General features: G+C 35.6%; 1 long non-coding RNA gene across 1 annotated transcript in view; it reads right to left on the bottom strand.

Annotated features, from left to right (window-relative positions):
• Positions 1-931: 931 nt before the first annotated feature.
• LOC126849511 (uncharacterized) overlaps positions 932-12,273 on the bottom strand; it is a 66,605-nt gene continuing 55,263 nt past the window's right edge. The window contains exon 4 of the long non-coding RNA XR_007687413.1: positions 932-1,071. This is a non-coding gene — a long non-coding RNA (uncharacterized LOC126849511). The remainder of the gene's footprint in view (positions 1,072-12,273) is intronic.

The following is a 12,273-nucleotide window of genomic DNA, read 5'->3' as shown; positions in this document are numbered from 1 at the left end:
GACAATGTTGGAGTCATAAAATCCTCCAATACTCATAACCATGTATCACGACTCTTCTGACAAGAAGATACGACTTGGAGAAAAAAAATAATAATCTTCACAATATATAAGCCATTAGAAACTAAAGGAAGTTTACTGAAAATTAAAGTTACTCAAAATTAAAATTGAGTTAAAAAAATATACAAAAATTTTTAGCGGTAAAAATTTCCGTGAAATAGTTATATGATTATATAAAGTGTAAGAGAAGCTTCTTTTATAAATATATATACTTGAAGTTCTCTTTAATGAATATCTTTAATGAATATATTGATTACAATAAATGCAAATACAATAATAGTTTTTGTCCATTTTATATAAATCGATTTCAAAACTTTTTTACAAAGAGTTGATCCACATTTTATGTTTAAATTTTATGTTTGATTTTATGTCTGCAATTAATCCCTTCGCTCCCATCTCTTTGCTGTTTAACGGGGGCGACCCATTTAACAACGCGACGCAAATTGAGAAGGGACCATTGAACCAATTAGAAAAAAGCTCGTGCGTGTAGCGAGGGTAAATAAATTCTACGGAGGTGCAACGCGCAACCACCGGGACGGTAGCAGGCAACGCCCTTAAAAGCGAAGCGAAAACGATCGCGATGGAACGGCAAGAGGGGTCCATTCCTTTCGGAATGGAAAAGGACGAGGGGCGGCGGGTGGGATACGGGGGGTCGAGGCAGGCAGGGGGAAGCGAAGGGGAGCGTAAAAATGGAGGAAAAAGAAGGAGGATACTCTCTCGGCTTCAAATCAAGGGACCAGACGAACCGGTCTACCCCGTCCGCGAGATGCGTCTCATTTTTTTCGATTCCTTTTTGCCCCAGGGCGTATCCTCCCTTTTTCTCCTTTTCCTCCTTCTCACGTCTCTCCCCCTCTCCCCCCCCCTCTCTCCTTCTCCCTGATCTGACCCCTTCTGGCCGCCCCTACAGTCCCTCTTTTCTTCTCCCGGCCAAATCCTCGCAGGTGTCCGAGGCAAGAGCAATCCAAAAGTCACGGACTCCGATGGGCCCAGATTCAAGACCCCCGCGTTGTTATCCTAAGGGAGGGAGAAAAGCAGGGATAAGAATTGGCGAATGGTTCAATCTCGCAAATGATTCAGCAAGTTAATGTGTATGTATGTATGATTCGATTGACAGAAATATGAAGATCTCTTCCTCTCACAAATATTTGTCGGAATAAAATCATCGACTCTCGTCCTTTTTTCTTATCTAGCCCTATATATGTGGAATTATAAAAAATCTTTTCTCTTATTAAAGCAATATATATATATATATATATATATATATATATATATATATATATATATATATATATATATGAAGAATAAAAAAGTTAATCTCAAATCTTTTTTTGCGAGAGGCAAAATATAAATTATTATTATTAATAATTATTATTACTAAATCCCAATTATTATTACTAATATTATGTACATCACGTACACAAATTCTGTATGTGTGCGCGCAGATGCAATTAAATATTTAACAGTAGAGCACAATATTCGCCGAAGCAATCGTTCAGAAAACCCAATTTTCTTTAATAACACCTTCTGTCACGGTGTCCTGTTTCAGTTGCATATTCGTTGCACGCCCACTTAAAAGGACAATTTCTCGATCGTGAGAGCCTTGTACGAAGCTCGCCTTATTTCTTTTGCGAATCGCAACGTGCGCACAGGTGATCGAACTCCGTCAAGGGTTGCGCGAGGATCTTCAAGGAGAAGGAAGAGAGGAACGCCTCTCTCGTGAGCGCTTGTTGCTGCTCTCAAGAACCGCCTTTCGCGCAAACTTTTTATTCCCTCTTTTATGACTCGGTAATTTAAATTTTCGGAGCCATCCCGAACGAAAGACAGACAGAGAGAGAGAGAGTTAGAGATAAAGAGGAAGATACTACGCAGAGCGAATGAGATGTACGCGAGCATGTTTTTCTTCGTCGTGCGACACGTTCATTCAGAGTCGCGTCCGTTCTCCATCGATCGTGAACCAGGATCTACTTCAAAAATACTCGTCCATAGGAAATCGTACGATGATCGAAGCTACACGAGAGGAATATCTAAAAAGACGCATTGTTGCACGGCTCCTCAATTTGAATGCAAAGCCGTGGCATAAAAGGCGAAGCGAATCTCTCTCTCTCTCTCTCTCTCTCTCTCTCTCTTTCTCTCGACTTTATGCTATTCGCGAAGATACAACAGGCTATTCCAAGATCATCGATTCTAATTTGAATAAAAGATACTTCGATGTATCTGAAGCTATTTTCGTTTTGACTAAAATGTGATATAAATTCAACAATATAAATTTGTTATTAAATTCATAATATATTAAATAATAATACAATTAAACAATAACACAATTTTATCATCCGATTCATGTTATACGATTATTGGTCAAATCCTACACTCGCGGAATCGACCTCGCACGATCTTTGGCAATCAGTGGTACAGCCATTTGTTATCAACAACGCGGAAGCGACTTCCGGTCATTCTCAACGTTTCCTTCCGGTCAGAATTATTATTCGCAAAATTATGCCTCGCAACAGCGCGAAATCGCGGCGAGCGACATTTTCAAGTAAAAATAAGCGGAAAGGGAAAATGCAGATGCGACGTTATTTATCGATGTTTATATTCATATTTTCGGTATCCATTGCATTATAATGCATCTATGCTGATACATGCCGAAGGCCCGCACGGCGATGGCGTAACGGTGAGCATATAAACATTTTACATTGTTGCTTCTGAAAGGAAGAACGCGCATATGACAACATCGAAAGCGAACGATAGCTCGTGAGAGGTACAAGGTCTCCAGAATAAAGCAACCTTGAAATCAGGAGGAAGAGGAAAGTGATCGCATACATGAAACTGGCGTCTCATTTTGTGGAAACTTATTAATTGTTGAGAACATTATTTTTAATAGTTCTAAAATTCTTAACAGAACTATTAAAAATGAAACCTTTTCGAAAACTAATTATATTTCGATCAAATGCTGCACTTGTTATAACCGATATATCTTAGCATGTGAAGAGAGAGCAAAATACATCTTAAATTTTCTAAAACACTTAATGAAATACAAATACGAATTCATCTTTGTTCCTACAAAAAGGAAAAAAGAAATGCACGGGTCTCTGTTTGTCAGCGTATATAATGCTGCATGATTAGATAATCGACGTGGCATTTACAAAGATAAAAGTAACGCCTCTGTCATAAAAATCATTCGCTACGGGAAACCTTGACGCAACTGCACCTGTCGCGTTTAATGGACTTTCACCCAGTTTTAAGGCTGATGTGTGTAACGAGGAATTGCCACGTGTAATCTAGCATAAACACAAATTGTCGGTTACGTACGTCGCGAGCCGCGCTTCACCAACCGCGACTCTCCCGTGGCATGTGTAATGCGCAGCGCATTTAGAGGCGCGTACGAGTGGAACGCCTTTATCTACTTTAAAGCAATTTGTATTAATTTAACAGCCCGTATTTACATTTTATACGTATACTTACGGTTGCTTATGTTTGTCATAAATTTCCCTATTTTTTGCTAATCTTTCACAAACATCAATGATATATTTTTTTATAAAGTTAATCGTTTTTTTTATTTGAAAAAAAAAAATAGAAAATTTGTACGCAGAAAAATTTATATAAAATATATACAATCATATATATTGTCTATTTTTTTGTCTATTTTCTTGTCGTTCTTCGAAAGATGATAGAATCAAGCACTAACAAATTAAAATTATTTCTTAATTGCTAATTACTAGTTGGCAGAGTCGCTTGTTCGTAAATTACATAAGAACAATTACGTAAGAAGGAGGAGTTCCTATAACTCTGCTATCGTGGGGCAGATAAACAAGTAAATAAAATGTCAAGATGCGCATATCGCGCGGAACACCTTCTCGATCTAATTAAAGGCTTATCGCAACTCAGCGGTCGCTCGAGGAAGATCGTCGACGATCATGTAGGCGAATCACGCACGGATCGTTCAACATACCAAGCACGAAGTGCGAAAATCCAATACGTTTGCACGAATTATTGCCGTGGTCGTTGAAACCGGAAATCGTGGACTTTTCCACGTCCAGCGAGCGCGCGCTCGTTGCAGCATCGCGGCGTTTAACACGAAAGATCGTGGAGAGGCCTCCGTGTAAAAAGGCCAGCAAGAAGGGACCCCTGGGGGCCAGAAGAGAACCCGTTTTACGACTCTTACTTCTTCCCTCGCGGCCCTCGCTCCTCCTTTTACACTTTTCTTTTTTTCTTTACTCCTCTTCCTCCTCTTCTTTACTTCCTCGGCATCGGCTTTCGTTGCGGTTGACGTATTTTCGAGGATTCGAGCCGCGGCGAATTCGCGAAATCCTCGCCGATGCATTAGCCGAAATATGTGCTTATCACATCAGTAAATTGTATACGTATCGGCAAAAATCGGCGCTTGTATAATGAGGAGATGACGCGAGAATTACGAATTAATGAAAAATGTAACGTGAGATTGCCAAGATTAAATCATATTTTTAGCATATTTGCATTTCTTTTTCGTTTATCTTCAACATTTCAAAAATGTGTACTTATATGACTTCATTTCTTACGTTGATTTGCATATTTTTGATACTCTCAGATTTCTTCAAAATTATTTGAGTTTTAACGTGATCATCTGTGTTGTCAAGAGCGTACAAGAGCTTAACATATTATTGCTGTACATTTAAGCTTTGTTTATTTTCTCATATCAATTCCTTATCTTTTGTATCGTTCATAACAGACAAATTGTATAGATATGTATTATCAAACTTAAAATTTTCTGCACGATTTTTAATCTTTCATTGATTTGAAATATTATATAATATATATATATATATATATATATATATATATATATATATATAAATTTATATGTCGCCATTGTTTACAAATATGTTGTTTTAGTAGTCAAACATCATATAGTCCATAAGCTTGATGTTTCTGCGCCGAGGTTCTTTCCTTTTATTCATAATAATTCAGTAGTTAAGAAAAATTATCGTTCTAATAATAACATTTTGACGAAACATATAAGAATAATAAAATATACACTTAACATGTTGATTAATAAATGTTATTCTCCGCATATCCGGCGTTTTAATCTCTTTAGTATGACGCAGTATACAATATACAGGGCTACGCGACAAAATACTCTTATCGGCCGTCGTCAGTCCGCGGCAATTTATACCAATTGAGGAGCCCGTATGTCAGCAACACGCGACCTGGTCGTCTGGTACCGGAGCATTAATGCAAGTTAAGGGTGACGACGGGGTGCGGAGAGGAGCAGGCAATTTCTAAATCACACTTGAATGGGGTGGCGCGCGGGAACGTCATCATGCGGGTTGCAATAATAATGGGGAATCGGGAAAACGAGCAGATCGACGCCCTCGCGCAGATCGGCAACGTGAATGTCCATCGAATCACCTTCCCAGATTCTCACGGAATTATGGTGGCGATCGCGTGTGCTTCAATTTGATGTAAATATCGCGATAAGAAATAAAGAACAAATATCAAAAATTATAATCTATCAAAATATAATCTATAAAATATAATCTATATAATTATAATCTATAAAAATTATTAATCTTCACGGGTCTAATATTACAGATATATTATAAGAAAGTACACACGTTTATTAATAGATAAATTATATAATTTTTTCTGCAATTAAAAAACACATGTTTAAAAATATTTTAGTAACTAATTGAATAAATCGGAGAATCAAGAGAAAAACAATTCTACTATAAAAATCTATAATAGAAAATGAAATTTTTTTGTATGGGAAATCATGTGTTATAAATTCATTCTTCGTTAATTAATCATACATTGCCTACGTAATCAAGATCTTAAAGCGACGCTATGTCTCATACATAAATTAGAAACTTCGATCTTCCTGCCTTTTTTTTCAATTCCAGATTGGCCAGCACATTTATATCTTAACTATCATCATTTCGATATTAAAAATAAACTTGTTCTTTAAAAATATAGAAAAATTTCCGCAGTCAGAATTATTTTCAATGTAGCAGATATAACTTTTTTGCTATAAGTATAATTTGCAATTCTGATTTCACTATTGCTATAGCTCTTATCCTAAAATATTCAAAATCTGAAATTATCACGCAAAATTACATAAGAATCATTTATTTTAGCCATTTATGCAATTAAATATTAACTCGACTTAAAAAAGTTTGATTTTATTCATTTATGTTCAAAGTAAAATCAATCTATTATAATATTTAAATACAGTTAATTACAATTATAAAAATCACACTAATTATTATAGATTTTATCATTCTTGTTAATCATGTCAAAATAAATTTAATAATACACAATTTAACAATGATTTAACTCGGTGCTTCCCAAATAAAAAAATTATATACTGACGATATTATATTTTGCACGCTTTCAACATTATTACCTTATGATCGCTATATTATTGCTAAATAATCGAGATGATAAACTCATGGAAAAGACTTACTTAATCAATTAATGGCCAAATATAAAATTACAATTCGATGGTTATAGATGATTCGCGCTTTGATGAACATCATTAGCGACGCATCGATCGTAATCGCGATTGGAAGTTAATTTCTCGGTCGTTTATTGGCAAACGCGACCGCGTTTTATGCATCGTCCACCAGAATCATCAGCGCGACTGCTTCGTTTAATTCGACATGTCGTTATTTATTAGTATCGCATCCACTAGCCGCATATACAGAGCAGGATCTCAAATACGTACCGCGTATCCTCTTGTAAATATGATTGAATAAACAGCCGGGCGGATTTTTAGCCGCTATTTCAGTTCATCTTGGATCCGCCGTTGAGTTTCTCAAGTTCCGCGATTGCGACGACAAATCGCGCGTATCCATAGATATTTACTTGTTTTTTGCTTAATCTCACGACGAGAGGAAATTGCAAAAACTCATACAATGCCGGCCAATGCGAGACTGTAATTAGACGTTATTCAAAGCGAAATTTTTAAACAGAGCTTTCGAGAGCTGCCTTTCCTTTTATTGTATATAATTCTCTTGCGTAAATATTTGATAATTTATAAGATATCGTTAAATGTTAATGTGAGATATTGTCATACATATTTATGCAGGATAATTTCTAATTGCAAGTAATGAAACGTGATATTTTGTATCTGGAGACTCAATGTGTTATTAATGTATGTCAACTTGGCTTCTTTGACACAATATTTTTAATTTAATAAAATGCTATTGTTTACTAAGTAAATTATTTTTTCATAAATTTTTACAGTGTTATTTATGATAAATTTAACAAAAAAAATGTTTTAAGTTACACTACCTTGTGAAGAATTATTATTCAACTGTATATTAATTATAAAATTATACATTTATGAAATTTTAACACATCATTGATCTTGCAATATACTTTTACAGTTCCTTTTGAAGTCCCTTGACCCTGCTCGCGGAAAATCTATCATGGCGTCTACTTCTTTTTTATCGAAGGCCTCTTTATAATGCACGTTGGCGAAGAGTGCATGCTGTGGCATTTCAATCGTGTCGGCTGCACATCGTGAGCACAGCTATTGCGAATGCAGCGATTTTTATTTTTCTCTCCGCTGTTATTCGATACTGACGATATTTTGCACGCACACATGTCACGCTTGCAAAGATAATATTATCATCTTTCTATGTCATAAATTTCGCAGAATTATTAGATTGCATTTTAATTTTATGTATTTTGTATCTTATGAAACAATTTGAATCAGACATCATATTTTTCTAAGCATATTTATCATACGATTAAATCTCATCGTTTTTAATTGTATCTGCTTGAATTGCAACTAATGTAATTAATTCATACTTCGTTACATCAAAATAATACTTATACTATGTTTCTTTTGCTCGCGCGTCAATTGAATAAAAAAAGCTGCAATAATAAATAATCTAGCATCTCGATACGCGAGTCATTTTGCAGTAGAAATAAAATCGTGATATAAAAAGACATATAAGAATTTGACATCAGTGATATCTCGTAGCGGTCTTTTTTTTTAAAATATATTTGACATTTTCTTAATTGAAATAATTGTGGTGGTTGAAAAAATGAAATGGAGGAATCGATTAAGACAAGGTTGAAGTTTAGCGAGTTGATGTTACCTCTATCTCTTCCGCATTAGCGTTACTTTTACTCGTACGAAACATAGTCCATCGATGCGATTGCAATTCTAACGGGTCGCGGGCCACGCCGCGCCGCGGCGTTTTTCGCTTTTCGATTGCTTTACGACTCGCTTGATGTAACGGTCACCCGCAGCGGACTTTGTAAGTAGCCGGTTGTTAGCCGGCAATTTTCAACAGCAGGCGCTTGTCATTAAACGTCAGCGTCACTCTTAACCACTTGAGGCCCATCACGCTTAAAGCGAATCGGCCAATCGTGGCCTGTAAATAACGATCGTCGTCCTAGCCGGAGGTCTTGCGCCGCGAGTTGCGCGCGGCTAATTCTCTTATGCGGCGCGCGTCTCGACCGCGGTTTATGCAAGCGTCTGGCATGCCTAATAAACGATAAAAGATCTTTTTTTTCTTCTTTTGGTCGCCTGCCGCACAACTGAGATTATGCCTCGCCGGAGTTGAAATCGTCTCTCGTGGGAGGTGGACGCGCCACGGCCATTGCTTCGTCGCTCGTAATCATTGTTCGCATAATCCACGCCAGCAATTCTCTCTCTCTCTCTCTCTCTCTCTCTCTCTCTCTCTCTCTCTCTCTCTCTCTCTCTCTGTCGTGTCGATTACGAGAGATTAGGCTCGTCGCCGTCGGGGATTATATGTATATAGGTGATTGCTCGGGGATGCGAGAGGATCGTTCTTTCCTATGGATATTCTCCTCGTGAATGATCTTGTGCGTTAATCTCATTCCTATCACTATATTTACATTGCTGTAAATTATATGTTACATGCACTAATAACAAGCTGCAAATTGCTCCCTAATGAAACGCATTGTAAATTAAATTTATACGCGTTTTTATCAACCAAAGAGATAACATACTGTGTTTGTAAGTAGAGTTTTATATGTTTCTCGTTATTCTATTTATTATTTATTTTATTATAAAGCAGTTATGCACGCGGAATAAGTGGTTATAATGTTTCAAATAAACGACTGTAATAAAAAACATTTTGAAATCCTGACGAGAGAGAAAGCAATGGATTTCAATTGACATTTTAACTACTCAATGATGTAATTTCAGCAGTTACTATAAACAGACTAATGCAAGTAAATAATAAAATGTTACCTTTCAATTATTTTTATGTAAAGTTCGATATAATGTTGAAATAAGACGAGGTTGCCATTAGATCAATCTTCAGAATTTCCAAAGAATTTCACGTCTTATTAAATATTGACAAAAAAAATTAGTAAAAAAAAAAATTCTTTTCGTCTCAACTCTTTCTCTTAAATAACGTCTTATTCATCAAACTTACTGATTCTTAAAAAAAACAAGTTTTTTTTTTTTAGTAACAACTGTAGCACGGGAAATTAAGGAAATTCTTGCTATATTTATTAAATAGATTCTTAGCATGAAGACAGATTTTTTTTTTCACGCTGTACCATCTGCTGAAATACGGAGAGTTTATAAATAGGATGAAATGGCACAAGCGCAAGCAAGGAGTAGACTCCACCTGTCGGCCGCCTTCTACATGCCGGCACGCAATTTCATTCATTTCGATTCGCATTTAACTTTTCAGTCGCCAACGAGCCCGATATAGACCGCGTTATGAATAGTGCAACGTCGTTCTCGGAGCGTTCAGCATCGCTGCCCCACGGTGTATCGTAATTCTCTTTATCACGTCGTGTCTGCAGTCTCTGCCTCTCGCTCTCTGTATATCAATGCGATACGAACGTATATGCAGAACTGCGCACTGCATACATACATGCATGCAGTGCACAAGGAAAATCGCGCCGGAGCCGATAAGAAGAAATCCAAGCGGCACGTATCCTCTCGGCGAATGCAATGCCTTTCGTCGTCTTTCGCAAACAAAGCAGTGTTTTATTAAAGAAATTTTTGCGAAATATATTATCTTAAATTCTCTTCTAAAAATAGGAAGAGATTTCATGTAAAATATGTTTTAGAAAAAAAAGGATATTCTAATCTTTAAATATAAGAAATGCCTAAATAAGTGAAAAAAAAAATATTTTAATCTAAGTAAAGAGAATTCTTTCACTTAGTTAACATTTTTTCTATAAATGGTAGTTGATGACACTCAATATATAAGTGATAATCATCCCGAAAATATCGCTAATGAAATTGTCTTGTAAAATATGTTGATTTACAATGTTCCTGAAATGAAAATCAAGTTGTGCTAAAAAATCAAATCAAGAAATCATTTAATATCCTAAAAATAAACATATCTGCTGTATTTTTTGATTCTGCTATTTCGACATCTTGTATATGTTTTTCGAAATCTGAGCATGATCGTTTCATTGTGAAAGAAAAAAACAAGCGTATCACAATCTCGCGGAAAATTTTCTGTTAATACGCGCAATCTTACACATACAATTGCATGCTTCCTCGATAAATAAGCATCAATCATTTAGTACGCATACAACGATATGCTCATCTCCTACTACGACAGTTATTTATAAATATGTATCAACGATTGAAAATGGCAAATCATTGTGACGTCACGAGTTTGCTGTTTTCTAGATGAATGTTTATTATACATTCACGATTTACTAAAAATAACGATGGTGTTATCGCACGATAATGACACATATTGGTTCAAAAGATAATTTCATGAGTTTTTCATATTTATCAAACAAATTAATTGTGCAATATAAAATTTTTAACGATGTACATACAAGTACTTACGTAACAAATATATATATATTTGCATAAACATACATATGATATTTGTACAATAATATTCTGTATAAAACACAAAATCATTTTATTACTCATAAAGAGATATATTTTGATAATTTACTTTAGTTATTATTTATATAAAAATAATAACATATAATTTTTAATATTAAATTAAATATAAATAATAACAAAATTTTTAAGTACATGTATTAAGATTTCCAAGACAGCTCATTAAAATCTTTCAAATTGCAATTCGAATGTTTCTATTACAACTCATTATAGAAAGTAAATTTTGATTTTGTGATGTAATAATTTTTTTTTCATTTTCTTTATTTTTTATTTTAAATTATCTATGATTTCGTTCGACAGATTATAGAAGGAATTATTCGGATAGATTATAGGAGGCATACAGGAAGGATATCAAACTTTATTTAGCAAGCACGATTAGAGCTCCGCGAGATCTTAATCTGACTTTAGCGATAGTAGACATTTGACACACAGCTCTCGGTTTCCGCAATAAGATATCGAGATGTTTTACCCATCTAATGGGATGATGTTCAAATAGAAAATTATTTCTCCCAGTTGCAAGCATTTTGCATCACGCTGTCGATTTACATAAATTCCAGCTCAAAGAGAAGAACGAGACGCAAACTATCTTATTACTCGCTCCCATGTGACGGTTGCGTTAAAATAAACGCGGCGACTAATTTCCTCGAGGGCAGCGTCGTCATTACAGTCTGCTTTCGACATCGTAAATACTTGGGGTATACTCACAAAAGCAAAGTATTCCAATCGTGTTTGAAGTGTTGACGAGAGAAGGATGATATAAGATATACAAGATATCCAGGCAAGATGCGATTCTCGCTTGAATAAATATTTTCTATATTAATGTTAAGAAATAAGAACAGATTTTGTAAAAATGTTTAGAGAAATTTAAATCCTTAATTAAAGTATATTCATTACGAAAACAGTATTGGAGAAATAAAATTTCCCGCCTCGGTTACATATTGAGATTTATATTCATATATTTATTTTAGAAAAAAAAAATACATCAACCTACAATTAAAAATTCCAAAAGATATTAAAAATTTTTACGTTTATATAAATATATGAACTTACATATACATGTATCTCTATGAAGCCTACGATCAGGTCTTTCTTGGACATTCCGCATCGCGTTTCCCGCTCGCGCGGATGCAGTCGGGTAGGGAATAAATATTTCACAGCCACGTCTAGTCATTTGCACAGTCGCCACCGCTATTCCCGATGCGGTCCCGCGGATTCAATAAGTCTCGTAAGGGCCAGTCTCGTCTTCTCGCTCTCCGCCTTGTCGGCGACGATACAACCGCGCGTATCCGCCGCCGGGCTTTACACGCAGGATGTCCCGTTTAAGAATATAAATGTGGATTTATCCCGCTCGCGAATACGTATCCTTCCTC

This window comes from Cataglyphis hispanica, chromosome 5 (assembly GCF_021464435.1).
Source record: "Cataglyphis hispanica isolate Lineage 1 chromosome 5, ULB_Chis1_1.0, whole genome shotgun sequence".
Lineage (NCBI taxonomy): Eukaryota > Metazoa > Arthropoda > Insecta > Hymenoptera > Formicidae > Cataglyphis > Cataglyphis hispanica.
Note: the sequence above shows the minus strand (reverse complement) of the source record. Positions and strands in the feature narration are given on the sequence as shown.